At 40.2% G+C, this 27,822-nt stretch overlaps 1 long non-coding RNA gene across 2 annotated transcripts in view; it reads left to right on the top strand.

Annotated features, from left to right (window-relative positions):
* The window catches only part of LOC132828304 (uncharacterized), a 149,627-nt gene that overhangs the window by 36,057 nt on the left and 85,748 nt on the right, over positions 1-27,822 (top strand). Inside the window, exon 3 of one of the 2 annotated variants that reach the window (XR_009646098.1) lies at positions 25,719-26,186. The exons of the other annotated variant lie outside the window; for it this stretch is intronic. This is a non-coding gene — a long non-coding RNA (uncharacterized LOC132828304). Of the gene's footprint in view, positions 1-25,718; positions 26,187-27,822 lie in introns of those variants that run through there. 2 annotated transcript variants of the gene reach the window in all.

The raw sequence follows: 27,822 nt of genomic DNA, 5'->3' as shown, positions 1-27,822 counted from the left end.
TTTTTTTTACCCCCACACTACCACCTAACTGCGGTAGTGCTTATTTTTTCCCCAGTACCCATGGTGTGTGTGTATAGGTGTGAGACACAGTGAGAGACACAAGGTGCACGAATCTTTATTCAATTTCCACCACCAGGAAGATAGGAAAACACCCGGGTGGCCAGTGACAAGCAGTGCCCTTCACATCAAAGGACAATGCTGTGTGATCAAACAGTGAAGGGGAGGGCAGGATTAAATCAAAATAGAGTTGGAGGGGGAAATAATGCACTCCACTCCCTGCTGCGCCCACCTCTCCCTGAACAACTCCAGGGTGTTGGTGGACACCGCGTGCTCCTTCTCCAAGGACACCTGGGCTCTAACGTAATCTCCTGTTTATGTCTGTCAGACAAGGCTCCCTGATTGGGCCAGGTTAATAACTCCAATCAAAGATCTCACAGTCTATGAGATCCTCCTCGCCCTCTTTCCAATCATTACATGTCACTTTACAGTTTTCCTTAAATCTGTTTCCTCTTTTTCTCTTCCCTTCCATCAGCGTGAACAGTTTCTCCCCAACTATTATGTTCTCTATGGTTTGAACACTTTTATCAAATTTTCTTTCAACCCGTTCTACTCTAAGGAGAACAGCCTCATATATCCATTGAACTAAAATCCATCATCTGTGGAAACATTCTGGTAAGTCTTTTCTGCATTTTCCTAAACCTCTTCTCTTCTATTCCACCTAGTGGCAGATGAGGCAGATGAACTTAATCCTTACATCCATAGCTAGATTCCTGGAATAAGTCACTATCCTGTGCCAGAGGCTACAGCCTGATGGGTGCCAATCTGCATTAAGCATGACCAACCAGAGGTCTGTCTCACTCTTACTATGTATGCATGTTGGAAGGAGTTTTGGCTTGCTAGTCAGTTTGTTTGGCCACGTTATATATCCAGCAAAACATGGCGTGGGATGTGAATCCAGAGTTTCTGGTTACCCACTACAACAAGACCTCCCACAAATAGTTTCACATTTTTCCTAAAGTCAAGTTGAGACCATGTCATTAGCTTATAAATGTTCACTATAACTTCCTTGCCTGTGTTACAAAGCCTAGGATTCCAATGTGTGAGTGAGTGAGTGAGAGAGAGAGAGAGATAAAAGAAAGAAGGGAAGGAAGGGCAAAAGAAACAAAAAAAGGGCATTGCATTTATCATCACTTAAGGAGGTCACAAACTGCTTCACAGCCATCAAGGCCTTATGGAAGTTCAATCACTCCATAGAACCATACTCTGTGGAAATAGGCCATTCAACTCAACAAGTCCAAACCAACCCTCCAAAGAATATCCCACCCAAACCCATTCCCCAACCCTCACTAATGTACCTAACCTACACATTCTAGAACTCTATGTGCAGTTTAGCCTGGCCAATTCACCTAACCTGCACATCTTTGGATTGTGGGAGGAAACCCGTACAGACACGGAGAGAACATCCAACCACCAACAGACAGTCACCCAACGCTGGAACTGAACCCGGGTCCCTGGCTCTGTAAGACAGCAGTGCTAACCACTATGCCGCACTGTTGTTATGTAAGAAATATGGCAATTTTTACACAGCAAACTCCCACAAACAATAATTAATAATGAGGGTTTAATCTATTGCAATGTTTTGGGATAAACATATCCATGCATGTTAAAGTCAACCCTCTCTTCATTGCCACAAAATATCTGGGATTTTAATATCGGTTCAAACTCTAAATGAGCTAGAAAATGGCATAGGGCTAACTAACCTGAATACAGGATTATTAGCAAGGAGTTGCTTGAGAGTGATACCTCTTCTCTTGGTCTTCCCAATGCCCTGTTTAGAGAAATGCTTGGCTTCATTTCTGAAATTAGATAATCTCCAATCATAGCGGTTATAGATACAAAAACATAACTTGTCACATTACATGACAGCTCCACAATATTCTTCAATGGATCACACTGTAATTATTTTTCTTTCCTTTGCCAATGTCATCTGACTCCTTTTCTCATTTCCTGCAGCTACTTTCTGAAGGTTGCTCATGATCTCTGCAAACCTCTAACAATTGGCCCTTTATAATCATGTATCAGTAATCATTGGATTGGAATTGGTTCAAGAATGGTTCAACTTTGTGGATAGATTACTAAAGCTGGAGTTGTTCTCCTTAGAGCAGAGAAGGTTGAGAGGATGTTTGATAGAGGTATTCGAATTGTGAGGGGTCTAGATGTTGGAGATGGAGAAATGGTTTCCATTGATGAAGCAGAGGAAGCAATGAAAAGGTGACTTTAGAAAGAACCAAAGGCAACATGAAGAAACATTTCTTTACACAATGAATACTTATGATTTGGAACACACAGCTTGAAATGCCAGTGGAAGCAGATTCAATTGTGGTTTTCAAAATAATTAGATCATTATTTGAAGGGAAAACAGTAGTAGAGCAAGAGGGAAAGGGTTGGATATCAGAGTGAACACAGATGGGACTGTGGATGAATAGCTCTTGAAAAGAGCCAAATGGATTTGACGCCACATGGATTTGACTGTGTGAATAGCCTCTTCTGTGCTGTGATTCTGGTTAATTAGAGAGGTCGTGCTGAGAGTTGAGTTCTGTCTTCACTGGATATATGCAACACTTCCAGCAGGTGTCAGTATTTAGTGTTGAGCTGTTAGAGTCCAACAGGTTTATTTGGAAGCACTAGCTTTCGGAATGCACAGCTCTGAAAACTAGTGCTTCCGAACAAACCTGTTGGACTATGTTTAAAAAAAAAACACACAACACCAGGTTATAGTCCAACAGGTTTAATTGGAAGCACACTAGCTTTATTGGAAGCACACTAGCTTTACTTGGTGTTGTGTGATTTTTATCTTCATCCACCCCAGTTCAACACTGGCTGCTCCACATCATATCTCAGGAATGTTCAGCCTGTAGTGATCTACCTGGCCAAGCTCAACCCATTTGAATATGGTGACCACCTCTCTGTTTAGCACAAGTACAATATCTGGAAGGGAAACTGTGACGCATAGCTTTTCGTACTAAGTTCCCAACCAATGCAATAATTAAACAACTATTGTAACATACCTTGAGAGCAGCAAAAACTGATTAATCATTTCAGAAAGAAAATCCAGCTCCATCAGAATCCAGCGACTGTATGATTGACGTCCGTGAGCGGTGTCTCCTGATTTCTGATTCAATCAAAGTTTTAGAAATAAAGATCGTCAGAGACTGTCAATTCGCTACCACCTATTCTAGACAATAGCGCAAACTCAAAATTACTCCCACTGAGTCTAGATATTAATCTGTCCACAAATTTCCTGTAAATGAGTTCATGGACTAGATTTCAAAACTTACCCAGCATTTGTTCCTGGATGGGAACCTACAAAATCTGATACTTCTGATTTCTCATGAGTAATATTTTCTGAAATGGTGAAAAATAGAAGGCAAGTACTAATGAGGCCAGACCACCGATTTTGGGACAGTCCCTGTGCAAAGGGACTTTCCTCAGCTTTGTACAACCATCAGTGTTGTTCAATTTTGTGCAACTGTGTACCTTACAGTTGTCAACCTCTAGGTGGCAAAACTTGCCTGTAAATCACTGGGAAAGCAGTGGAAACTAATGGTTTGTGCACATATCATCCCCCTTTTCCCCCATCCCCTGACATCACAAGTCATCTTTGGATTGACATTGAAGTTCAGTAAGGTTTATCTCCCATGGAAGATTTTCTGTCTAGTTCAGTTTCCATATGATAATGTAAGACACTGATACACCTATGTGAGCATTCTCAATATAGCTGTTAACCTGTGTAAGATTTTGTAGAAAGTATTTTAGTACTTTCATTCAAATGACAATGATCACAAAATATACCAAAATCTCTTTGATATTTACTGCTACATAAACTGCCTTAAAATACTTAGCAAATATTTTCAGTGCTTTTAAACACTTAACACAAATTATATCACTAAAATTGTACATTTGCCAGAACTCATTCTTCATAAACCACTTCAGCTAATATCCCATTAAACAAAAAGGCTGCAGAGCTATAGGCTGGTTAGATGAATGGAAACATAATGGCACATGTATTATATTGTAGGGAAGTGCAAAGTAATTCACTTTCATCATAGTATGGTGAAAATAATATTTTTAAAAGCTAGAGACTTATAAATGTTGATGTGCAAAGAGATTTAAGTGTGCGTGTGGAAGGAATACAGAAAGTTAGCACATGTGTACAGCAAATAATGAGGAAAGCAAAGTGGCATTTTTTGCAAGTAAATTGAAGAACAGAAATGAAGACATTTTGTTACAATTGTACAGGTTTAGGTGAGACCAGATTTGAAATATAGTGTTCTGGTCTTCAAATTTCAGAAAGAATATACTCCCATTGATGGCATGGTAGTGAAGGTCCATTAATTAATATCTGGGATGAGAGGCTTTATCCTGTGATGGAAGGCTGCACAGATTTGGTCCAATTTCTCTGGTGTTTAGTACAACGAAAGGCAATCTCACTGAAACATTCAAGATTCCAAAGGGGCTTGATAGGAGAGATGCAGAGTGATTGTTTCCATGAGCCAGGGAATGTAAAACACAGGGGGTCTCGGCTCAACATCGGGAGGTGATCATTTTAGGACAACACAAGGGAACATTACTTCACCTAGAGGATTCTGAATATTTTGAGTTCTCTGCCCCAAATGGTTATGGAGTCGCCATTGTTGAATGCATTTAAGGCTGGCATGGAGAGAATTTTAGTCCCTCAGAGAATCAAGCAATATTGGAAGCGACCAGGAAGGTGGAGTTGAAGCCCAAGATCAGCCATGTTTGTATGGAGTAGCAGAGTTGGCTTGATTGGCTGAACATATCTACTCCACTTCTTAGTTCTTATGTTTTTGTGTTAACTGCAGTGCAAACCTTTCCAACTGACATTCCAGAACGTGAAAGTAACACTGAATGAGGAAATGCTATTCACCCTTCAAACCTGTTCAACAGGTCAAGTACAACCCACCATATCCTGGACTCTAACAAACCTTTAATTGTCATAGAGAAAATTCTGTTTGAATACTCCCTCATCCTCTGACTTGGTTAATCTCAAGTCCAGTAGCAGCAGACTTAAACATCGGTAAGTTTGGTGTGTTATATTAACGTTAACATCTGAAGACAGAAGCGCCTGTAGGATTGTCACATTATTTTGGGAAAGCTATTTGTTCCTGGGCCAAAATAACAGCACCATCACATGCATGCCAGAAAGGTAAATTTGGCATTTTAAGATTAAACCTTTTATAATCACAATAATCTTTAGCAATCAGCACCCTTGGGCTGTACTTATATTCAATACGGGTGTATCTCCTGAAGCTTTATGGTCACTATGATGAAGACTCTGTGTCCATTTTGACTTTGTTACAAATCACACTACACCAGGTTATAGTCAAACAGGTTTATTTAGAAGCACTAGCTTTCGAGGTGCTACTCCTTTATCAGGTGACAACCAACTGATGAAGAGACAGCCTTGAAAGCTAGTGCTTCCAAATAAATCTGTTCGACTATAACCTGGTGTTGTGTGATTTTTAACTTCGTCCACCCCAGTCCAACACCGGCACCTCCAAACCGTTTTGACTTTATAATTTAATAAAGGTCAGTAGCAAATTGGCGACCTGTTTTCATATCTCCAATTTTCAGCCCCGTTGAAGTGCAGTTGCCGAGTTGGACATAGCAAATTTGAACGAACATAACTGAAAGAAAGAATGGAGACCAGCGGGATAATTAGTGGCACCTGGAAGATCACACCTGTTTGTGGAGTATAGGGATAACTATATTTCTGCTTTCGAAGTAGCTACTGAGCATGTCTGCAAGGAGCTGTGTCAGAGTGATTTTAAATCACACAGGAGTATATATCTGTAGGGTTTCAGAAAATATACCTTGCACATATAGTTACGTTTAATAAAGCCTGTTAATCTTCACTCACATGAGTAGACACCTGATCTTACAATACTGCTCTTCTTTAAATGAGATCTTTTACGTCCATCTGAAGGTAGATGAGGTCTCAACTTAAAATCTGACTTGAGGAATGATGCACCCACCAGTATAGCACTCTCTCAGTATTATAACAGGAAGTGTCAGTCTGGAGTTATAAATTCAAGTTTCTGGAATGGTGTTTGAACCCCTAACCGCTGGCTCAGAGGCTAGTCAGTGACATCCGACCAAAACTGAGATTGAAGTGAATGCAACATGGATTCAGGGAATTGTTTTTTTTTAATTGGAAGGAATGTGATTTTTGAGAGGATTTTTAGCTCAAGTTGAGGTTCAGGTTGTAAGTTTGCTCGCTGAGCTGGAAGGTTTGTTTTTGGATGTTTTGTCACCATGCTAGGTAACATCATCAGTGAACCTCCGGTGAAGTGCTGGTGTTATGTCCCACGTTCTATTTATGTGTCTTAATCTCTTAAGGAGGTTGATATTTCTCAGGTTCTTTTTCTCAGAGATTGATTTGGACCTCATTTACCAATGTGTTCATGGATGGAGTGCCACATCGTCAGTGAGTACCAGAACTCCGTCAATAAATTGATTCGAACCCATTTACCAACCTCTGAGAAAAGGAACCGGAAATGATATCACCCACCTTAACGGACTAAGACTCATAAAGCGGGACAACACCAGCGCTTCACCAGAGGCTCACTGGTGATGTTACCTGGCATGGTGATCAAACGTCTGAAAACAAACCTTCCAACTCATTGAGCAAACCTAAAACCTGAATTGGAAGGAATGACTGAAGATTTGAACAAAGTAAGTTTGGGAGTTAGTTTTTTAAGTGTTGGACAAAAAGGATTTCAGGCTGTCGAAAGCCTTGGCCCCAGGTTTGAGACAAAATCTGGCTGAGAATTTTGAATTTAGTGTTTTGGAAGACTGCATGTTAAAGGTGATTCAGTGGTAGGGTTAGAGCAGAAATTCAGTCAGCTTGGAGTTTATAGTTGCTGCCATAATACTTCAAAAGAATTCGATTGAGTGTGAAGCTCTTTTGGGTTTGTTAAGGACATGACAATAAGAGCACAGTGATAATAAGGGCTCTGTCAATGGGCATTCTTTCTTTTCTGTTTTTATGGTGGTCTGTGGGAGACCAGGTTGAAGGTCATTGGAAAGTTGGCCTGGAGCTAACAAAAACATATAATGTTTTCAGCAACAGTAAGGGAAAGGTAGGGTCCTTATGTTGCAAAGGTAATATTAAGTGGTTTCAGGAATTAATAGGGTATGACATTTGAAGCTCACCACATGATAAAGCTAAGCACTGGGTTGTGTTCCATTTCAACTAATTATTAAGTCAGAATTCACATGAAACTGGGTTATAGTCCACCAAGTTTATTTGAAATCACAAGCTTTCGAAGCAAGCAGCTGACCAACCCTTAATCCCAATTTTATGGAAGATTTGTAGCTCAGGTTGTGGATCAGGTTTGCTTGCTGAGCTGGTAGATTTGTTCTCAGACATTTCGTCACCATGCTAGGTAACATCATCAGTGGGCCTCCGATGAAGCGCTGGTGTTATGTCCCGCTTCCTATTTATCTATCTCAGGATGGACGCATTGTCCCAGTTGAACTGGTGTCCCTCTTCATCCCTGTGTTTGGACACAAGTAACAGCTGTCCAAATGTGGTGCTGGAAGAGCACAGTCAATTAGGCAGCATCCGAGGAGCAGGAGACTCGATGTTTCTAGCATAAGCTCTTCATCAGGAATGTGGATGGGGATTGGATGGGAGAAGGGGCTGAGATAAATGGGAGGGGAGTGAGGCTGGGGGAAGCTAGCTGGGAATGCGATAGGTAGATGAAGGTAGAGGTAAAGGTGATTGGTCGGAGAGGAGGGTGAAACGGATGGATGGGAAGGAAGATGGACACATAGAACAGTTGAAGAGGGCGGTGCCGAGATGGAAGATTGGATCTGGGATAAGGTGGGGAGAGGGAAATGAGGAAACTGGTGAAATTGACATTGATCCCATGTAGTTGGAATGTCCCAAAGCAGAAAATGAGCCGTTCTTCCTCCAGGTGCTAGGTGGTTAGAGTTTTGTTTCAGGATGTGGCTGAAGAGCTTCAGGGCTGAGGAGATGACAAGGGGATTGCAGTGAGAGAGAGAGAGACTCACTGAGATCTTTGTAGAAGATGGAGGAGAACTTCTTCAAAGTATGCATCCTTGGAAGAGGCTTCGCAGTAAGGTTATAATTAACTAGGAGAAAGTGAGGACTGCAGATGCTGGAGATCAGAGTTGAACAGTGTGGTGCTGGGGAAGCACAGCCGGTCAGGCTCCCCCTTCCCCCTGTGTCCCAGATCCGACCTTCCAATTCAGCATCGCCCTCATGACCTGTCCCACCTGTCCATCTTCTTTCCCACTTATCCATTCCACCCTCCTCTCCAACGTATCACCTTCACCCCTTTCTTCATCTACTAACGCATCCCCAGCTACTTTCTCCCCAGCCTCACCCTCTCCCATTTATCTTTCAGCCCCTTGGGCCAATCCCTCACTCCTGATGAAGAGCTTATGTTTGAAACGTCGACACTCCTGCTCCTCAGATGTTGCCTGACCACAATCTTCGACTCTGATCTCCTGCATCTGCATCCTCACTTTCTCCTACTAGTGAGAGTTGGTCATTCTTTTGGTAACTAGCTGGTGCTCATGTATGCTGGTGGCCAGTGTCCTGCCCATCTGTCCACTGTAATGTTTGTTGCAGTCCTTGCTGGATACTTTGTATATGATGTTCATTCTGCTGGTTTCTGTTATGGGGTCATTTAAATTCATCAGGAGCTTTCCAGTGTGGTGGTAGGTTTGTGGGCTACCATGAAGCCTAGGGACCCGAGTAGTCAGGTTGAAATCTTAGAGATGTCTTTAATGTATGTCTTTAATGTAACTGAAATACCTAGTAGAAGGCTCGAGTTTCTGGGTGTATTGTGTCATTTTGTTTAGGTCTGTTTGTGGTCTGTACTTATTAGATACTTGTTGTTTCTGAATACATTGTACAGGTGTTTTTCCTCGACTTCTCAGTCCCTGGGTGCTGCAGCATGTTGTGGATCATTTAAATAATGTCCTGATGCAGCTTCTTTTGTAGGTGTTGGAATGATTGCTCCTGTAGTTGAGTATCTGGTCAGTGTGTGTGGCTTTCCTTTAAACACTGGTCTGCAGCTCTCCATTGGCTTTGTGTTCTACCGTGACGTCTAGGAAAGGGAGTCTGATGTTGTTCTCTTCCTCTTTGGTGAACTTTATACTGGTAAGGATGTTGTTCATGTGTTTATAGGTTTCTTCCAATTTGTTACGTTTCATGATGACAAAGTCGTCATCCACATAGTGGATGCAAAGTTTGGGCTGGATTGTGGGAAGGTCTGTTCGTTCTGACCTCTGCATAACTGATATCTCATAGGCATCCCATTGATTTGTTTGTAGGTCTTGTCATTGAAAGTGAAGTGGGTTGTGAGGCACAGGTCTACTAGTTTGATGATGCTGTCCTTGCTGATGGTGTTGGTGCTGTCAGGTGTTTGTGTACTTGTTTCATCTAGCAGTGTTTCTTTGGTGAGGGTGATGTTTATTGATGTGAATAGGGCTGTCATGTCAAAGGAAACCATGGCCTTGTCATCCTCTACCTTGGTGTCTTTGATGATGTTAAGACAAAGGGCACATGACCGTCATCCTGTACAGAACACAATACATTGAGAAAGCAAACACGCTACTCGCAGATACCGACACCTACCAACAGGTGGCAATGGACCTGACTCCACAGCTATTACACCATCCCTGAGGAAACTTCACAAGACAGGTGAAATTAACAAGACAGACCTCCAAGAATGAAACTGGAAGGATTCAACACACCCTATTTGTATGGATTACCAAAGGTACACAAACAAGAACCCCCCTCCACCCGCCCCTGACACATAGTCTCACTTCCTGGTACACCGACATACAGACTAGCAAAGGAACTGCAATGCAAACTGAAGTATTAGTCATGATTTGGAGATGCCGGTGTTGGACTGGGGTGTACAAAGTTAAAAATCACACAACACCAGGTTATAGTCCAACAGGTTTAGTTGGAAGCACACTAGCTTTCGGAGCATCGCTCCTTCATCAGATGGTATTGGAGGGCTCAATCCTAACACACAGAATTTATAGGGCTATAAATTCTGTGTGTTAGGATGGAACCCTCCACTATCACCTTATGAAGGAGCGGCGCTCCGAAAGCTAGTGTGCTTCCAATTAAATCTGTTGGACTATAACCTGGTGGTGTGTGATTTTTAACTGAAATACCTAGTAGAAGGCTCGAGCCACTCCATCCACTCCACCCAGGAATTCCTTCACATCATCAAATACACCAAAGTAGAGGATGACAAGGTCATGGTTTCTTTAGACGTGACAGCCCTATTCACATCAATTGATCCTCACCAAAGAAACACTGGCCTCACTACTAGACAAACCAAGGACATAAACATCTGACAGCACCAACTCCATCAGCAAGGACAGCATCGTCCAATGAGTATACTGTGCCTCACAACACACTTCAACTTCAACTTCAACAACAAGACTTACAAGCAAATCAATGGAACACCCATGGGATCACCAATATCAAGACTCTTAGCAGAAGCAGTTATGCAGAGGTTAGAACAAACAGCCTGTTTTCAACCCCATTTACCAACCTCTCAGAAAAAGAACCGGAAGTGATCTCACCACCCTCAACAGACCAAGACACATAAATAGAAAGTGGGACAGAACACCAGTGTTTCATTGGGCGTCACTGATGATGTTACCTAGCATGGTTACAAAACATCTGAGAACAAATCTACCAACTCAGTGAGCAAACTTACAACCTAATTCTTTATCTCCTTCATCAGGACAGATTACCTGAAGGTGCTGGGTATTTGGTTTGGTGGGGCTGGGGTGTGCACCAAAACCTGGGAGGTGCATATCACCAAAATGAGGCAGAAACTAGGCAGATGGGACCAAAGAATGGGAAATGAAGCCATTGAGAGATGGAGCAGCTACACTGGGACAGTTGGGAATAAAACCAAACAAGAATAGGAAACTTTACCCCCTCAGATTTCCCACCAAACTACAAGTTTCTCAACCTCAAGTCCTTTGATCTGCTTTCCAACTCTTTTCAACCTTGGTGGCATCTTACATGATAAGCCTTGGCATGTTGCCTAAGTTCCCAAAACAAAAATCTTTTTGGTCCTTTTCATTCATAGATAATGTTTCGTGACAAGCCTTGAAGCTATAAAATAAAAGATGGAATCCAATGATCCTTAAATAATAACCGGAACATGAGGTTTTAAAAAAAAATCCCATTCCAGCATGTCTCTTCGTGTGTACTTAATTGGTAATGTGGAATGAGCACGAACATTTTTTACTAAAACAAAGCTTCAGTTTAAGGTGGAAACTAGCAATAAGTAGCAAAGACATGGTATATGCCACGTATGTTTTCAAATATGTCTCCTTTATTTCAAACATACATTCACTATGTATGCTCTTAAATAGAAGCCCCTTACTGAAGACTTTTTGGAGAACTTGGCACTGATTTATGCTTTGTGTATAATAGTTTTTTGGAACAGTAGGAAGAGAGGAAAGATGTGTAAACAGTAAATAGTATGCAAATAATATGGGCATTCTAATGTTTCCAACATCACTCTTTAATGATTCTACTAAGTGATCATCCTTTCAGAAGACCAGCCTAGCAAGCTGGACAGTAGCAATAGCAAGGGTTTCGTCTTGAGTTGAAATATCTGTAAAAGATCAGCCAGCTACCTCCTCTATGTAATGCCTAAGCCAACGCTGATACCAGATGTTAGCCCCACCTAATGTATTTCAAACAACTAAACGTACCTTGAACATGTGCCAAGATGTTTCATAGAGGGGAGATGGGATATGTAACAACAGATAGCAGATTAAAGATAAGGCCTGAGGAAATAATATCTACTTAGCTCAGGCCGACACGTTCAGGAGTAGGAATCGTTTTCGTAATTATGAATAGATTTTTACCACAAATTCAGAATTCAGTCTGTCTTCTTAGTTGCTTTGTGGCATTATCTGGACATCGAAAACTGAATATCTGCAAATATCCCCATTTCCATATTTTCAAAATCTCAAACAAATTCTATTCAGTTTGATCAATGTACAATATGATAGATAACTTGCATGAAGAATATAGAAATTACAGTGATCAAGTAATTAAAGAAATAAGGAAATCAAAACGAGGGCATGAAAAAATATAAACAAGTTTAAAAACCCAAAGATGTGCAGGTTAGGTAGATTGGCCATGCTTAGAAAGCCATGGACTAGGCAGGGACAATCAACATGGCTTCATTAACGGAGGGTAATGTGTCAAATTGTATCCAAAGCTGGCTTAGTAACAGGAAACAAAGGGCAATGGTCAATGGTTGTCCTTGCGAATGGAAAGCTGTTTCAAGTGGTATTCTGCAGGGCTCAGTGTTGGGACCCATGCTGTTTGTTTTATACATTAACGATTTAGGCTTGAACATGGTGGGAAATTTGCAGATGACACAAAAATTCGCCATTCATGGTTCATGTAGGGGATAGCTTTAAGCTTCAAAGTGATATAGATGGATTGGTGCAGTGGGCCAGAAAGTGGCAAATGGAGTTCAACTCTGATAAGTGTGAGATAACGCAATTAGGGAGGTCAAATAGTAAAAAGGTTACACAATAAACAGGAATACACTAGGAGGGGTAGACGAAGCAAGAGATTTGGTATGCAAGTGTACGGGTCCCTAAAGGGAACAATACAAGTAGATAAGGTTATAAAGAAGGCATATTTTCTCCTTCTTTGGCAGAAGTATAGATACAGAAGTAGCAATGTAAGGGTGAAACTGTATAAGAAGCTAGTGAGGCCACAACTTGAGTGTTGTGTGCTACACCATCTCAAAGGAAGGATGTAATTGTTCTGGAGAGAGGGCAGAGAAGATTTACTAGAATATTGCCTAGAATATTTACTAGAATTGTAGCTACAAGGAGAGATTGGAGACGATGAGATTGTTTTCCTTGGAACAGAGAAAGTAAAGGGGTGACATCACTGAGGTATACAAAATTGTGAGGGGTAGAGATAGAGTATACAGGAGGAACCTGTTACCTTGACCAGGAAGTTCAAAAATCTAGGGTCATAGATTCAAACTAAATGGCAGAAGGATTAGAGAGGATGTGAGGAAGAAAACACTTTTAACGCAGAGCGTGGTGGGTGTCTGGAATTCACTGCCTGAATTGCTGATGCAGGCAGAGATTGTCAACTTTTTAAAAAAGTATCTGGATCTGTAACTCAAATGCTGTAAGCAGCAGGGCTATAGGTCATGTGCAGGAAGATGGGATTAGAAAGGGCATTTGGATGTCTGAGTTGGCATGGACGTAATGGGTCCCCTTCTGAGCTGTATCATTTCTATGATTCTAAACTATATACAGGGTACATTCCAGTGTAGTCAGAAAGCTAATCCAAGTCCTTCTGTTAAAGATTTGACATATGCTTTGTTCCTGTTGCTGTCCATATTTTTATAAAGCTATCAAAATATTTCACATTTCAACAGGTTATTTTTGTGTTCAGATTGTTATAAAGGTTAGGATCAACGAGCAAAGGGGATGAAAACACAGATACTGCAGTGCTCCACTTAACACATGCCCAAACTTAAAGCTACATCTTTCACAAGATAGGCATGTACTGGCATTGGTTAAGTATTGGCTAATAGAAATTAGGGAGTAGGAACAAATGAGTTATTTTCACAGTGGCAGACTTGGTAACTGGTGGCGTACCACAAAGATTAGTATTTGGGCTCCAAATGTTCACAATCTATATCAATGACTTGGACATGGGGACCAAGTATAATACTTCCAAATTTGTGGATGATACAAAGCTAAGTGGAAATGTGCATTTCAAGGAAAATGTAAAATGTTTTCAAGAGATTTGGACAGACTAAATGATTGGGCAATAACATGGCACACGGAATGTAATGTGGAAAATGTGGGGTTCTTCTCTTTGGTGGGAAGACAAATGAGCACAGTCTTTCTCAAATTAGAGGTGAGAGGTTGGAAAGTGCAGATAGGCAAAGGGGCTTGCAGTATTCCCGTTAATTATGTTTTCTCCTGTGCAGACTCTTGAGGTCTGTGCATAGCAGAGACTTCTGAAACTGGTAAGCAGTGCTATAGACAGTGTCTACAGATTGATTGCCAAGCACAGAACCTCAAAGAGGGTATGTGCAGTTGCACAGCTGACAAGATATGTTGGGTTTGTGTGCCCTTGACAATAAGTCACTGAAGGCTAACATGCAGATGCAGCATGCTATTAGGAAACCTAATTTGCAAGAGGATCTGAGTACAGGAGTAGTGAAGCCTTGCCTCACTGTGTAAACTGTGTTTTCTATGAAATATGAGGAATGAGATTAAATTCTTAAAGGGATAGACAGGGTAGATGTAGTCAGCTGTTTCCCCAATAGGAGACTCTAGAACCAGGGTCACAGTTTGAAAATAAGAGGGATGCCGTTGAAGACCGAGATGAGAAGAAATTCTTTTACAGAGATGGTGGTGAATCTTTAAACCCCTAGAGCGCTGTGGAAGCTCAGAATTTGAGTATGACCTTGGAGTGCAGGTTCATAGCTCCTTGAAAGTAGAGTTGCAGGTAGATAGGATAGTGAAGAAGGCATTGGTGTGTTTTCCTTTATTGGTCAGAGTATTGAGTACAGGAGTTGGGAGGTCATGTTGCGGCTGTACAGGACATTGGTTAGGCCACTGTTGGAATATTGCGTGCAATTCTGGTCTCCTTCCTATTGGAAAGGTGTTGTGAAGCTTAAAAGGGTTCAGAAAAGATTTACAAGGATGTTGTCAGGGTTGGAGGATTTGAGCTATAGGGGGAGGCTGAACATGCAGGGGCTATTTTCCCTGGAGCGTCGGAGGCTGAGGGGTGACATTATAGAGGTGTATAAAATTATGAGGGGCATTGATTGGGTAAATAGGCAAAGTCTTTTCCCTGGGGTCAGGGAGTCCAGAACTAGAAGGCATAGGTTTAGGGTGAGAGGGGAAAGATATAAAAGAGACCTAAGGGACAACTTTTTCACACAGAGGGTGGTAAGGGTATGGAATGAGCTGCCAGAGAAGTGGTGGAAGCTGGTACAATTGCAACATTTAAGAGGCATTTGGATGGGTATATGAATAGGAAGGGTTTGGAGGGATATGGGCCGGGCGCTGGCAGGTGGGACTCGATTTGGTTGGGATATCTGGTCAGCATGGATGGGTTGGACTGAAGGGTCTGTTTTTGTGCTGTACATCTCTATGACTCTAAAGATTGATACATTTTGATTATCAATGGCATAAAAGGTTACAGGAATAGTGTGGGCAAAAATCATTAAGTGTTTGATCAAACATGATTGCATTAAATAGTGGAGTAGGCTTGACGGGCTGAATGGCCTACTCCCATCCCTGTGTTTCTAATATAGTCCTCTCTTTTAACTTATTTCTTTATTTTTCTATTTTGTACCTAAGATTTTGTACCTAGGTACTTTTGAACCTAAGATGGTGCTGGGAATGGGAACTTTGCACTTTTCACTGTACTTTTGTACTTCAGTACACATGAACATGAACCTAACTCTAATTCTAATTCCAGTTCTTCCCTACTTTCCAAAGATATTAATATCCAATTTGGTGCTCTATCCTGAATTTATGTGCCTTTTAGTTTGATCAGAAATTTGTGTTTATTAATGTTGTTAAAACTTCTCATAGGATAGATGGTGGGACTTCCTATGTGTAAGTTCCTCAAAAAATGAGGAATCGCTCCTTCTAAGTCCACACATCAGATTATCCATGGAGAGGTTCACTCAAAGTTCAAATTAATTGTGCTGTGCTGCATGTATCACAACGAAAAGCTAACTAGATTTGGAACACTACTCGTAGGAGTTTAGAAAAAATGTATTATTCCATTACCTGGAACAGTGACTCATTTTCCCTTTCTCTTTTGTGATCTGCTGTGCAGCATTCTGAAAAGCTCCAGTCATTGGAACAAACATTTTCTCACAGGCAAGCGAAGAAACAATAATTCCTGGTCTAGGATGAATAAAGTTTTCACTTCATACATGCCAAACTTGTGACTCCTTATGAAGGTCTAATCAGCCAAGTTGTTGACTTTTTTTTTAAGTCACCCTCTAGAATGCTTTCTCCATCAATAAAATGGAAATAAAGCATCTATGTAAGTAGAATTTGTTTACATTGGTCATTCTTGACACAAGATGAAGTCAGGATGTATTTTTGAACATCAAAATTACCACTGACTGGTAAATCATAATTATTCCAAAATATATCTTTACTTTGTTCTCAGTGAAGGTGCAGTTTACGTGGGTTCAAACTAACATCGCCATTTATCATTTATACTTGAGTAATAGTTGATCACGTAAAAGTCAATCCCCTAGTTTTGGCACAAAATCTGGAATTTTCCATATATCTCGTGGAAAAGTCGACCTTAGTTCTTCACAGGTAACAGACCAACATTTATGAGTCAGTGTGCTGGCCATCCCGCTGCACTCCAGGTCTTCAGAATCACCATAATTTATTGTGTTTTTTTTCTTTATTCATTTAGAGATCGGTTGGACATCTGCTAATGATACAGTATGAATTTGATGGGCATGAATTTCAGCCCCTCAAAAATTGTATCCACGTAATCGTCAACCCCATAAATTTAATCTTAAAAAGTAGTCAAAAAACTTTGATTATTACTCGAGTACATACAGTAATTGAAAATTCTACATCAAATAATCTTAGTGAGGAGGTCTGTGGATAGCCATGCTAAACTGATACTTATTAAACAAGTTGGCATCACCAGAGTGGAATGCAGAGTGAAAAATCAGATGGCGGTTATTCTATAGCGCATCTGATTTTTCTTCCAATTTATCAATGGAGGAAAATTGGATGGGTTCCATTATAGGCATGCAAGGTTTTCCTCCCACATTTCTGTCCAGGTTTACTTAATGCTCAGGCAGGACAGATGAAAAATTCCACCTACCTGTCCAACAATGGCTTAATGTGTAAAGGTTCCACACAATGTGGCTCCAAGTTCCACAGGTCAATTTGTTTTGAGTTGGATCAATGTGCCTGATTGGAACAGAAGACTTTAGCTTGTTTTCCTTGACCAAGTGAAGGAAGAGATCAACTATGATTCCCATTTTTGATCATAACCTGATGCCTGTGCTCTCAAGTAAGCATTACTTGAGACCAGGATAAAACAGCTAGTGTTGGAGTTAAGCGGAAGGGAAATAGAAAGCGCTAGACAAAGTCAGCAGGTCCAGAGCACCTGTGGGATGAGAGCAACTTAATGTTTTGTGTCTATTACAACTTGAATATCTTTCAATGAAGTTGAAATATAACTCTGTTTCACTCTCCACAGATTCTATCTGACCTGCTGAATTTCTCCTGCACTTTCTGTTTTTATTTCAGATTTCCAGCATCTGCAGTATTTTATTTTCATTATGCAAGACCAAAATGAATCTTAATTGACAGAAGTTGCTGGCACAATCACAGAATTAAACTTCTGTATAAACCTTAAACTCGTGGAAATTAACGAGCTGGGGACAAATTTCAACGAACAAATCCAATCTCAGAGTTTGAGTGAGCAATAGAAAACATTCTCTCTCCTACTTGTAAATCACACAAAGTCATCAATAACATGATTGCCCTTAGAATTTCCTACAGATAGCGATTATTCTGCCACCTTCTCAGAGGATTAATTCAATCATCAGCTGAGTTTTCTTTTGAAGAGAAGTGAAATTTGCAATTGCTGCATCTTTAAGATAAATGCATTAACTAACAGTTGACCATAGACTTGATAAACAGTTAAACAGTTGATGCTGTGACAGGAATGTGATGTGAATATTAAATTGCTTTCTGTTATATTCAGAGATCCATAACTGCCTGAGCTATGCAAAAGGAAACAAGAGTGAAAAAAACAACCAGGTTTCTTTAGGGGTGAATGGGTGGAGCAGACAACATGAATTACCTCACTTGTTCATAAGAGACACTGCAGGTTTATGCTTAAGGTATTTATTGCCTGATAGCTTCATCATTGAAGTCCTTACATTCTATCATACCTTATTAGAAATTATGCATAGAACCTTTCCTCCCAAGGTATGGCATGAGCAGTGTTGAGAAAGATGGGGTAACATGAAAAGAATGAAAATAAATCAGAATTTCAATGTTGAGGAAAAGTTTGGTGTGATTTTCCACTCAAGCCATAAATGATGGCTTTAGAATCTCACCCTTGCATGGTTTCAATCTAATTTCCTTTTGGAATCTGCATCTCATAAAAGGCCCAAACTCTCCTTATTTATATGTCACTTCCGATTCTCTTCTCTTTCCCAGAGAAATTACACAGCTGAAATTGTCAACACGTAAACCAGAGCTAATCAGGGCTAATACTTGTCGAAAGTTGACCTGGCCATTGTCCAAGTGTTTCTTTGTAAATATATTCCTAAATACTCCATGGCCACCATCCTCATCAACCTTTCATCCATTCCAGTTGGCATTGCCAAATCGCCGACCTCGTCCCATCACCATGCCTGCTCTCAACTGACTCACACACTACATCACTCCTCCAACACTTTACTTAGGAGTTCAGGGATACCTAAAATATGCTTTTGCCAGGTTGTCTTGCAGGCAAGGACACACACGTCTCATGCCTTTACACAGGATATATTCATAGCTTGCTTTCTAGACTTCAATCACTTTGCCCTTATTTGGAGTTTGTCTTCCTCTGTATATTTCACATTGCTTTCTTAGTGCATTAACTAGTGGAGTACCACAGGGATCAGTGCTGTATCCACAATTATATATAATGTTTACCCATTCTATAATAATGCAGATTGTCAATGACGCTAGTTGATGAGGAAAGTGAATGTATTGTTGGCAAGTTTGCAGTTGACACAAAAATAGGTGGAAAGGCAAGTGTTAAGAATTACAACAAAGAGTTTGCAGTGGGATACAGGTTAAGCTAGTGGGCAAAATCTTGGCAGATGGAATATAATATGAGAAAATGTGGGGTTATGTACTTTGGCAGGAGGAATAGAGATGCTAAATATTATTTAAACAGAAAAAGGTTGCAGAAAGCTGCAGCACTGAGGGATTTGGGACAACTTGTGCATTAGTCATAACATGCTAGCATCTAGGTTCAGCAAGTAATAAAGAAGGTAAATGGAATGTTGTCCTTTATTTCAAAGAAAATGGATTATAAAACTAGGGGAAGTCTTGCTAAAATTATACCAGATACTAGTTAGACCATATCTGGAATACTGTGAACAATTTTGCACCCCTTATCTAATAGGAAAGGTAGACTGACATTGGAGGCTCTCTAGATTCATTAGGTAAATCCCAGACGGGGAAGGACTGCCTTGTGAGGAAAGGTTGGGCCTTTTACTCATTAAGATTTAGAACAATGAGAGCCAATTTTATTGAAATATACAAATTTGTAGAGGACTTGACAGGGTTGATGCAGAAAGGTTGTTTTCCCTTTTGGGAGAGTCTAGGAATTTGAGGGGCTTTGCTGATTCCAATCCAGTGGGACAGTCAGTCAAGTGTTTGGTTCACCAGAGTTCATGTAGTGCAGTATACAGCCAAGGGCAGTTTTGCAGCTGAAGTGTAACTAGTCCTGGGGTTACAGATAGATTTGTTTGGGTGTTGTGGAGACACAAGTGTGGGATAGGGGAGAAGTGAACAACATTTCCCACAACAAGACAAAGGGAGGGATTGAATGTAATGGAAATGCAGTTAGTGGTGATGCATGAGCAGGAGAGGGGGTAAGGTATGCATTGCGAATGAGTAGGAAGCAGAGGGTGAAAGGGCTACTGGGAGGATGAGGTACGTAAGAGCTGTTGAGTGGACATGATGCACCCAAGAGTTGTAGCTTATGAGTCTTGGTCAGGGACATGTGCAGTGGCAGAGTTAAAATGATGGCCCTGTTGAGGGATCACAGAGGAGATGGCTGCATTTACCATTGTGGCACAGTAAAGGTCATTGTCCTTCTTGAACTGCTGGACATTCCTTTTCAGCCACGGCACAGTACTAACCCAGACTGTAGTTTGAGTACAGTCTGGTTTAGTCTAGGGTAGTGTCACTGTCAGCTAGAATAATGTCCGTCCTCCTCTTCACCACATCATCCTCCAATCCTTGCTTGTGAAATGCAGAGCAAGCTTGTCTTTCCTTTGGGCCATGTCCTCCATGATAACAGTCAGGCACCAAAGTACAGAGAATGGCTCCTGGCTTGCTATGTCCGAAGTGATGTGAGCACCAAGTCTTTAAGCTTGATACCAGTGGCATGAACATTGAGAGGTCCTAACTCTGGTGTGCACTTGTCCCATTCTGGCTGTGCAATTCCATGAGAAAGCTTACAACAGTGCTTCCTTGCACATTGCAGCAAGTGTAAAGTGAGAGACCAAGCATGAAAAGTCACGGAGCCCTGGTGGATGGGGCATGATGAATTTCATTTGACAGAGCACTTTAACTGAAGATGGGAAAATTCAGCCCTTTATTTTCATTGTCTTCCTCTGTATATTTCACATTGCTTTATTCGTGCATTAACTAGTCGAGCACCACAGGGATTAGTGCTGGGTCCACAATTATTTATCATACATACCCATTAAATAATTTTTTATGTTGGCATTGAGTGAATTTATCTGCATAGCCCAAAAGAATGTTGGCAAAGTGAATTGTGTCTATGAATGAATGTAAAATGGGATAAGAATTCGGAGGCTGCTTGTTTTGATACCTATCCTTGTTGCTTTAATATGGTCTGAATGGAAAATATTTTACCAGTGAATGAGTACAGTTTCACTTTAGATGTACTCATTTTTCTATTATTAGTTATACTATCAATGATAGCAGTTTTAACTTTTGTCATTGAACAAAAGAGGGATGATAACTAACCAGCAGGCCATTTTAGACTTTGATTCTTTAACAGTTAAAATGTGATAAAGGTTAAAACTAATCTTTCAATTGATGAAAATAGTGTCTTTCTGACAGCAATAAGAAGGGCTTATGCCCGAAACGTCAATTCTCCTGTCCCTTGGATGCTGCCTGACCTGCTGCGCTTTTCCAGCAATACAATTTAATAGGCTGTTAATATTTTAACTAAGTTATTTTAGAAAATAATCGATAGGGTGAATAGCCAATGTCTTTTTTTCCCAGGGTAGGGGAGTCTAAAACTAAATGTCATAGGTTTAAGGTGAGAGGGGAAAGATTTAAAAGGAACCAGAGGGGGCACCTTTTTTACACAGAGAATGGTGCATGATGTAACAAGCTGCCAGAAAAACTGGTGGAGGCTGGTACAATTGCAACATTTAAAAGGTATTTGGATGGGTACATGAGTAGGATGGGTTTAGAGGGATATGGGCCAAATGCTGACAAGTGGAACTTGATCAGATTAAGATATCTGGTTGGCATGGGCAATTGGACCAAAGGGTCTATTTCTGTGCTGTACAGCTCTTTGACTCTATGAACATGACATTATTTTATAACAGGGTACCCAAAGTGCAGTTAGTGCACTATGTTTGGTCCTAACACTGTGTCCCTTGAAGCTGAGGCAAGGTTGTGCTCTTTCTGTTGAACTTTTGAGTTGGCATCATGGTTATGTTACTACACTTGCAAAGTAGAGGTATTGGGTCATCGGTTCAAATCTCAGCACAGGAGCTAGTGGTCTTTGCATTCAATTGAAAATTCATCTCAGTAATGGTGACCAAGTTTGATTATTGTGAAAAGCCAATCAGGGTCCCTTTTTGAGGAAGGAACTCTGCCACCATTGGTGTGATCTACAATGTAACACTAGAACCACAGCAAAGTGGGTGACTCCGACCTGGTCTTTGAAATGGCCTAGCAAGCCACTTAGTTCAGGAACAATTAGGGATGGCATCCAAAAGTTGTCCTTGCCAATGATGTGCATGTCCCATGAAAGAAAATATTTCCTCTTGCTGGTCTGTCGACTGAGGTCCATGGAGCTATGGAAAGATCGCTTTATCAATGTTGTCCCATTGCATGATATATTCCAAACTGTGAAACAACAAGGTCCATTTATTTAGCAACCAGAATTATATTCAAGTAAATAAGAAGACAGGCTTATATGGTATCAAGCATCCAAATAAAACAAAAAGCTTATATGCTAATTATAGAACACGAAATTGGATAGTTTTCCTCAAGTATGATATTTGACCAATAGAAATGGATTCATTCAAACATGTGCAATGCCAGTTGCTAAGCATATTTTCACAAACTGACAATGAATGAACTCTCTTAAAAAGAGAAGAAGGACAAATGTATCAGAATTTGGATGAATATGATGATTTGAAATTCCAGAAATTTCGGATCATTTTCCAAGCTCCACAGCTGGTACGGTATGTGTATGTCTTTTAATTTCTGTATTGTTAAGGGTGTAGGTTCTATGTTCATAGTTGTCGCCAAGTTAGATATGCAATAAGTAAATGCACATTGCACTGATAAAAGCATTAAAACCACACCATTCTTCAGAAAACCAGCTCCGCTCCTCCGAGGATTTCCTGTTCCGAGTAATATATTTGAGTAGCTTCTATGAAAGCATAGAGATACTATCTAACCTCCCCCTACTTGCAAAGAATATGTCCTACTAAAGACTAGCTATAGGATCAGACTCAATGTGAGCAAACGTAAATTTGTTAATGGCAGTATATCAATACCTTCACATGAGCCAACAATGGAATGTGTTTTACAAACCAATGTGAAACAAGATGGAGATGACTTTCAATTAAGAACAGCTATTTTGCAAAACGTAAACCAATTGTTTGCTCCAATTATGTTTTTGCATTTTTGTATTACTTCTCCATAAAATATGTCTGTCTTCTGAAGTTTTATTGTAGTGCTTGGTTGGAATTTTTTTTAATGCCGTGTTAAGAAATGCTGATTCCAATTTCCCAGGCTCCAACAACGCACTTGCTCACTGAGGGGTTGTGGATTAAGTCACAGGGAAAGGCTTGGAGATTTGTTTGGATGTGTTTCTGGAAACAGCACGCTGCGGGATATTACACTGTAATTTATTCCATTTGTTAATTTTAGTGGGGAAAAAAGGGTGGTATGAGTAAAGACAACCAGACAATGCAAGCAGGCTTATGTCCATATTTAATGTTTCTCTGACCCTCAAAAAGCTGGATTACTGAACATTAGAGAAACACCACTTAAAAACAAAGTTTAACTTAAGAACATGGGGAAATGCTGAAAAGTAAAAGAAACTGCCATAGCAGTTACAGTAGTGAATGGTACAGCTGGGATTTTTGACTAACAACTTGAGTGCAGTTGCATATATCATAATGTATCAGAAGGACGAACAGCCAGACTAATCAGATATTTCAGGTAGAGAGATTCATGTGTTTACACAAGGGTCTCATTGGCCATTTCTTCCAGGGCTTCGAGGAGTTGGCATCTGTTACTTTCCCTGTTCAATATTTAGAAGCACAGAACTAAACTTTCCAAGCCATTATTTTATAACTTCAAACGTTAGACTTACTCTTAAGCAACTGCTCTTTATTTACTTCACAATAAAACACTGGTAATCCATAAAACGTAGAGTGAATTAATTGGCAAAGCACAATGGAACTAATGACCTCCTTCCGTACTCTGACACTTTATGTGTGACTCTATGATGTTGTTGAGCTGTGACACAGATTTGCCTTAGCATTGTGTAATAATGGCAATATTCCTATCGTTATAAAGCCGAGTATCATCTTGTGTACCACATTGTCATGAATGATTACTTAGTATTTTTAATAAGTACTGTCTTCTTCATGTCTAGAAGTGTTAAGTTTTTTTTTATTATGGTGACATTATTGGCTTAATTTTGTTCTTTCTGTTTGAAGTCATGCAATCTCTTTTAGAACAGATCTGCATTTGCTGATTGTGCATTGACTGTAACTGTAACTTCCTGCCACCCTTGCTGACACCTCTGTTAGAAGCTGAACTCCATGAAAATATGCTCACATTGCAACAGTTATCTGACCTGGGCTATAAAGTGAGCATTTTGATACAAAAAGGTTATTGACTCTACAATTGAATCAAAGCAAAGTGTCTTCATTAAGATTGATCAGGCAATTCATTATCTTCATGAGAACAATCAAATTCTAAAGTTTTGTGATATATTTCTTTTGCATTCAAACAGTCATTTACGGTCACTGCATTTATGGTCTGTTACTTTCATATAAGTTTCTTTACTATTGTCAGTCATGTTCTGAAATACAATAATCTCCAATTATTTAGTAATCTATTGTAGCACAGTAGTGCCCTAGGGTTTAGTCAGATCTTGTAATATCCCATCCTCTTACTTTCACATTATGAATTATAATACATTTAGTTATACATTTTCAATAATGTCTAAGATCCAAGTCCCCCTGGGTTTCAGTCATATTCTATAAAACTGTTCTCTCTCGATGTCAGTCATATTGTATAATATAATTCAGTATTGAAAGATGGTCTCAGTAATAGTGACTGTGACATCGAACATTGACTGCTGTTAAAAACCCATTTGGTTCATTAATGTTGCTTGGGAAAGGAAACCTGACCTGGTTTACATCCTGACCCCGACTCTTAAGTACGCTCAAAGGCAACTGGGGTTTTGACCATAAATGCTGGCCTTGTCAAGATTGTCCACATTCTATGAATGAGTAGGATGCAAAGAATTTCCCCCCAGTCCTCATTCTCACTACAACTTTCTCTCTGTATCTAGTCATACTCTACAATGCAAATCCAGTCATCCGTTCCAAAACAACACTCCCTGTATTTTTAGTCAGGTATTGCAGTATAACCCTCCATCTATTTTTTGTTGTGTATAGCACTATGATACTCTCTCAGTTTTTCACCACACTCTATGTATTTGCCCTCTATGTATTTCCACTGCAGAAAAGCTCTCCACTTGGTCTCAATCATACATTGGGATGGGTAGTAAATGCTGGCCAGCCAGCAACACCCACAGCCCACAAATGCATAAATAAACAAAAATATTGCAGCATATGGATTTCCCACCATTTTTACTCAGGTGTGCCTCCCAGTCTGCCTATTGGGGGGTTGATTGTTCATCTGTGTTGAGGTAAACTTTTAGAGAATTTCACATAAATAATTTCTCCCTCACATACAGTGCCTTCAAGTTAGAATGCTGCTTGTGTGTGACAGCAGCAAACAAGAATTTCTGGCAACAAATGTGGCACATTGCACTGTGGGTGGTCACACAGGCTGCATTTTCTTCTACCTGTCTGTTCGTGTCAGTGTCTTGCAAATGGAAACAAAGACAGATACCTTTTTTTTGAAGTACTAAATAGAGAGGGTGCCAGAGTGAATGATATTCGTCTGTGAGCTGGTACACAGTGCTTTGATAGCCCCAGAATACCTTTGCTTCAGTACGACCGCTCTCCCCTGATCTGGCCTGAAGAGGGCGCTTAGGTTCTGTTGGTAACGACTGTTGTAGCATTAGAATTTTCCCCATAATTTGTTCACCATTGGATTAAGCTAACTATTTAGAAATTAATGAACTCGCTAGACTGTAGCCTGAGCCAGAATTAGTCGTATCAATTTAGAACATCACTGTGACTTACATAAATACATATTTGTTGAATTATTTATTTTTGTGGGAAGGAGGACAACCACAATTGATTATTTTTCTCTCTCTCTCTCACTCTTTCCCCCCCCCCCCCCCCCCCCCCCCCCACCCCTCTCTTTTTTTTAATCTTTCCCTGGGTTGTCCTCAATTACAGATGGAGGATGACTCTCTTGGAAGATATCAGAGGCTGAAGTGTAGAGCAGATCCAAACTTGTGAGTGGAGTAGCCTAAAGATGACCGTCCAAACCACAGCTTGGTGCCTCTACACAGCAGCATCACCCAGATGTTTAATCTCAGATATGGATTACATACCTGATAATATATCGAAAGTTATCCCTTGACAACAACTTGTTAACTTTCTTCTCCCTCTTTATGTCATGTGACTCCCCAATGCAATGTAGCTCACCTGCACCAAAGATGCATGTGGCTTCAAGGCATTTTGATCCAATGGCAGTACATGCTGTAAAATGGTCTGTCTCGTCTCACTCAACAAACACCTAAACAAGAGCCTGACTTGACTCTCTCAAGCTTTTCCTACTCCCAGTCTTACTGACTTTCTTGAGTTGGGATGTCATGTCAATGGGAGTTAGATGTCTTCCACAATCCTTCTACTCACATTAATGAAATATAGGGTACTCTGCAACACAGAGCTTTAATTGATTTGATTGATTGATCATTTGATTTATCATTGTCACATGTACTGAGATACAGTGAAAAGTGTTGTTTTGCATGCTAGGCAGGCAAATTATACCTTACAAAGTGCATCTTTGTGGAGACAAAAATAGAAGATAGAAATATGGTGTAAGTTGTCAGTTTGAAGCAAAAATAGGGGAAAAGGTTAGAAATAAAGACCAATTCAGAAACTACAATGGGATCCATCCTAAATTCTAGTTGCTCTTTCACATGTTGACCTGTTGTATATTTTAGTATTTTCTGTTGCCTTTTTTGAAAATGGTAATGTCATCATCTACCAGTTTGGTCCAATGCACAGTTTCCAAATTCCAAATTCCAAATCTCAGATTTACATACAATATCTATTTCAGGAGTGACCAGTGTTCACTACAGGGGAAACAAATTGTAAACTGGTGGAATGGGCATTGTGTTTTCCATTCTAATAAATTATTGTATAGGACAGATTACACTGAGTCTCGAACTTTCACTCAGTTCGCTTATGTTCCATACAGGTTTCCTCCCACCCTCATTATTGAACTCTATTAATAAATCCTGTTTCAGCCAAGTGCCATATACCCAAGACTGCTCACATTTTAAACTTCTAATTGCTCTAAATACAGTGCCTGTATAGCAGAGATGAGAAATATAGGTCTACAATGTGAGCACAAAGGCTGGTCATTAAATTTCAGTCCCCTGTGAACACTTGAATATCTCCACAATGTGCATTTTTGGAAAGGACACTTGAAAAGAGCCAGCATAAAAGTGATAACTTACTAATAACTGTGAAGATAACGGCTTAATAAGTGCCCTCATTGACTTTGAAACTTGTCAACAAGCCTCCACGTTAACGGCAAAAGTGAATCAGTTGCTGAGATTTAGTTTCGAGTAATGTCAGTGGTCATTTCACACCATTCCTTTGAACACCATTTAACCTTCACAACACTATCCTGTCCTTACTCTCCCTACTCATTGCCTTGCATCTCCACTCCATACTGACTAATCACTCGATCACGATGTACTTACTTTCTGGAATCCTCCGTAGCTCCTCTGCCTTGTCATCGTTTTTTAAACTCCACGATCATCCTCTGGTTTCCCATTCTCATGTCTTCACTATATTCCCCGCTCCTCACACACCCAATAATTATGGAATCCCGATATTCTCCTTCTGCATGATGTTCTGAGTTACTTTCTTGCATATGAGGAGTGTCAAAACAATGCAAGTATTTATTGTTATTCTTGTAGCCACCCTCTGTTTCTCCATTCTCAATGTTATATGTAAGGTATAACTCTGGAAATTACAGTACGTTTCAAGAGGGGTCTCATTATTCTCATAACAACTATTCCAGTAATATTAACAATAAAGGAAAATTCTTTGCACTTCCTGCACTTTTCTGGAGAAGTTTGTTTTTTGCATTATGTTTTAAAACTGTAAGTGCTGGTTAACATGATTTCTTGAGTGTATATAGAAGTAGGAAGAAGATGAATTGTCATCAGTAGAGATACAAATGTTAGATTCTTGCATCATGGAAAGAGAAAAATCCCTGAAAATGCTGGAAATGAGGAATAAGAATAGAATGTTGGAAATG

This window comes from Hemiscyllium ocellatum, chromosome 26 (genome assembly GCF_020745735.1).
Source record: "Hemiscyllium ocellatum isolate sHemOce1 chromosome 26, sHemOce1.pat.X.cur, whole genome shotgun sequence".
Classification (NCBI taxonomy): domain Eukaryota; kingdom Metazoa; phylum Chordata; class Chondrichthyes; order Orectolobiformes; family Hemiscylliidae; genus Hemiscyllium; species Hemiscyllium ocellatum.
Note: the sequence above shows the minus strand (reverse complement) of the source record. Positions and strands in the feature narration are given on the sequence as shown.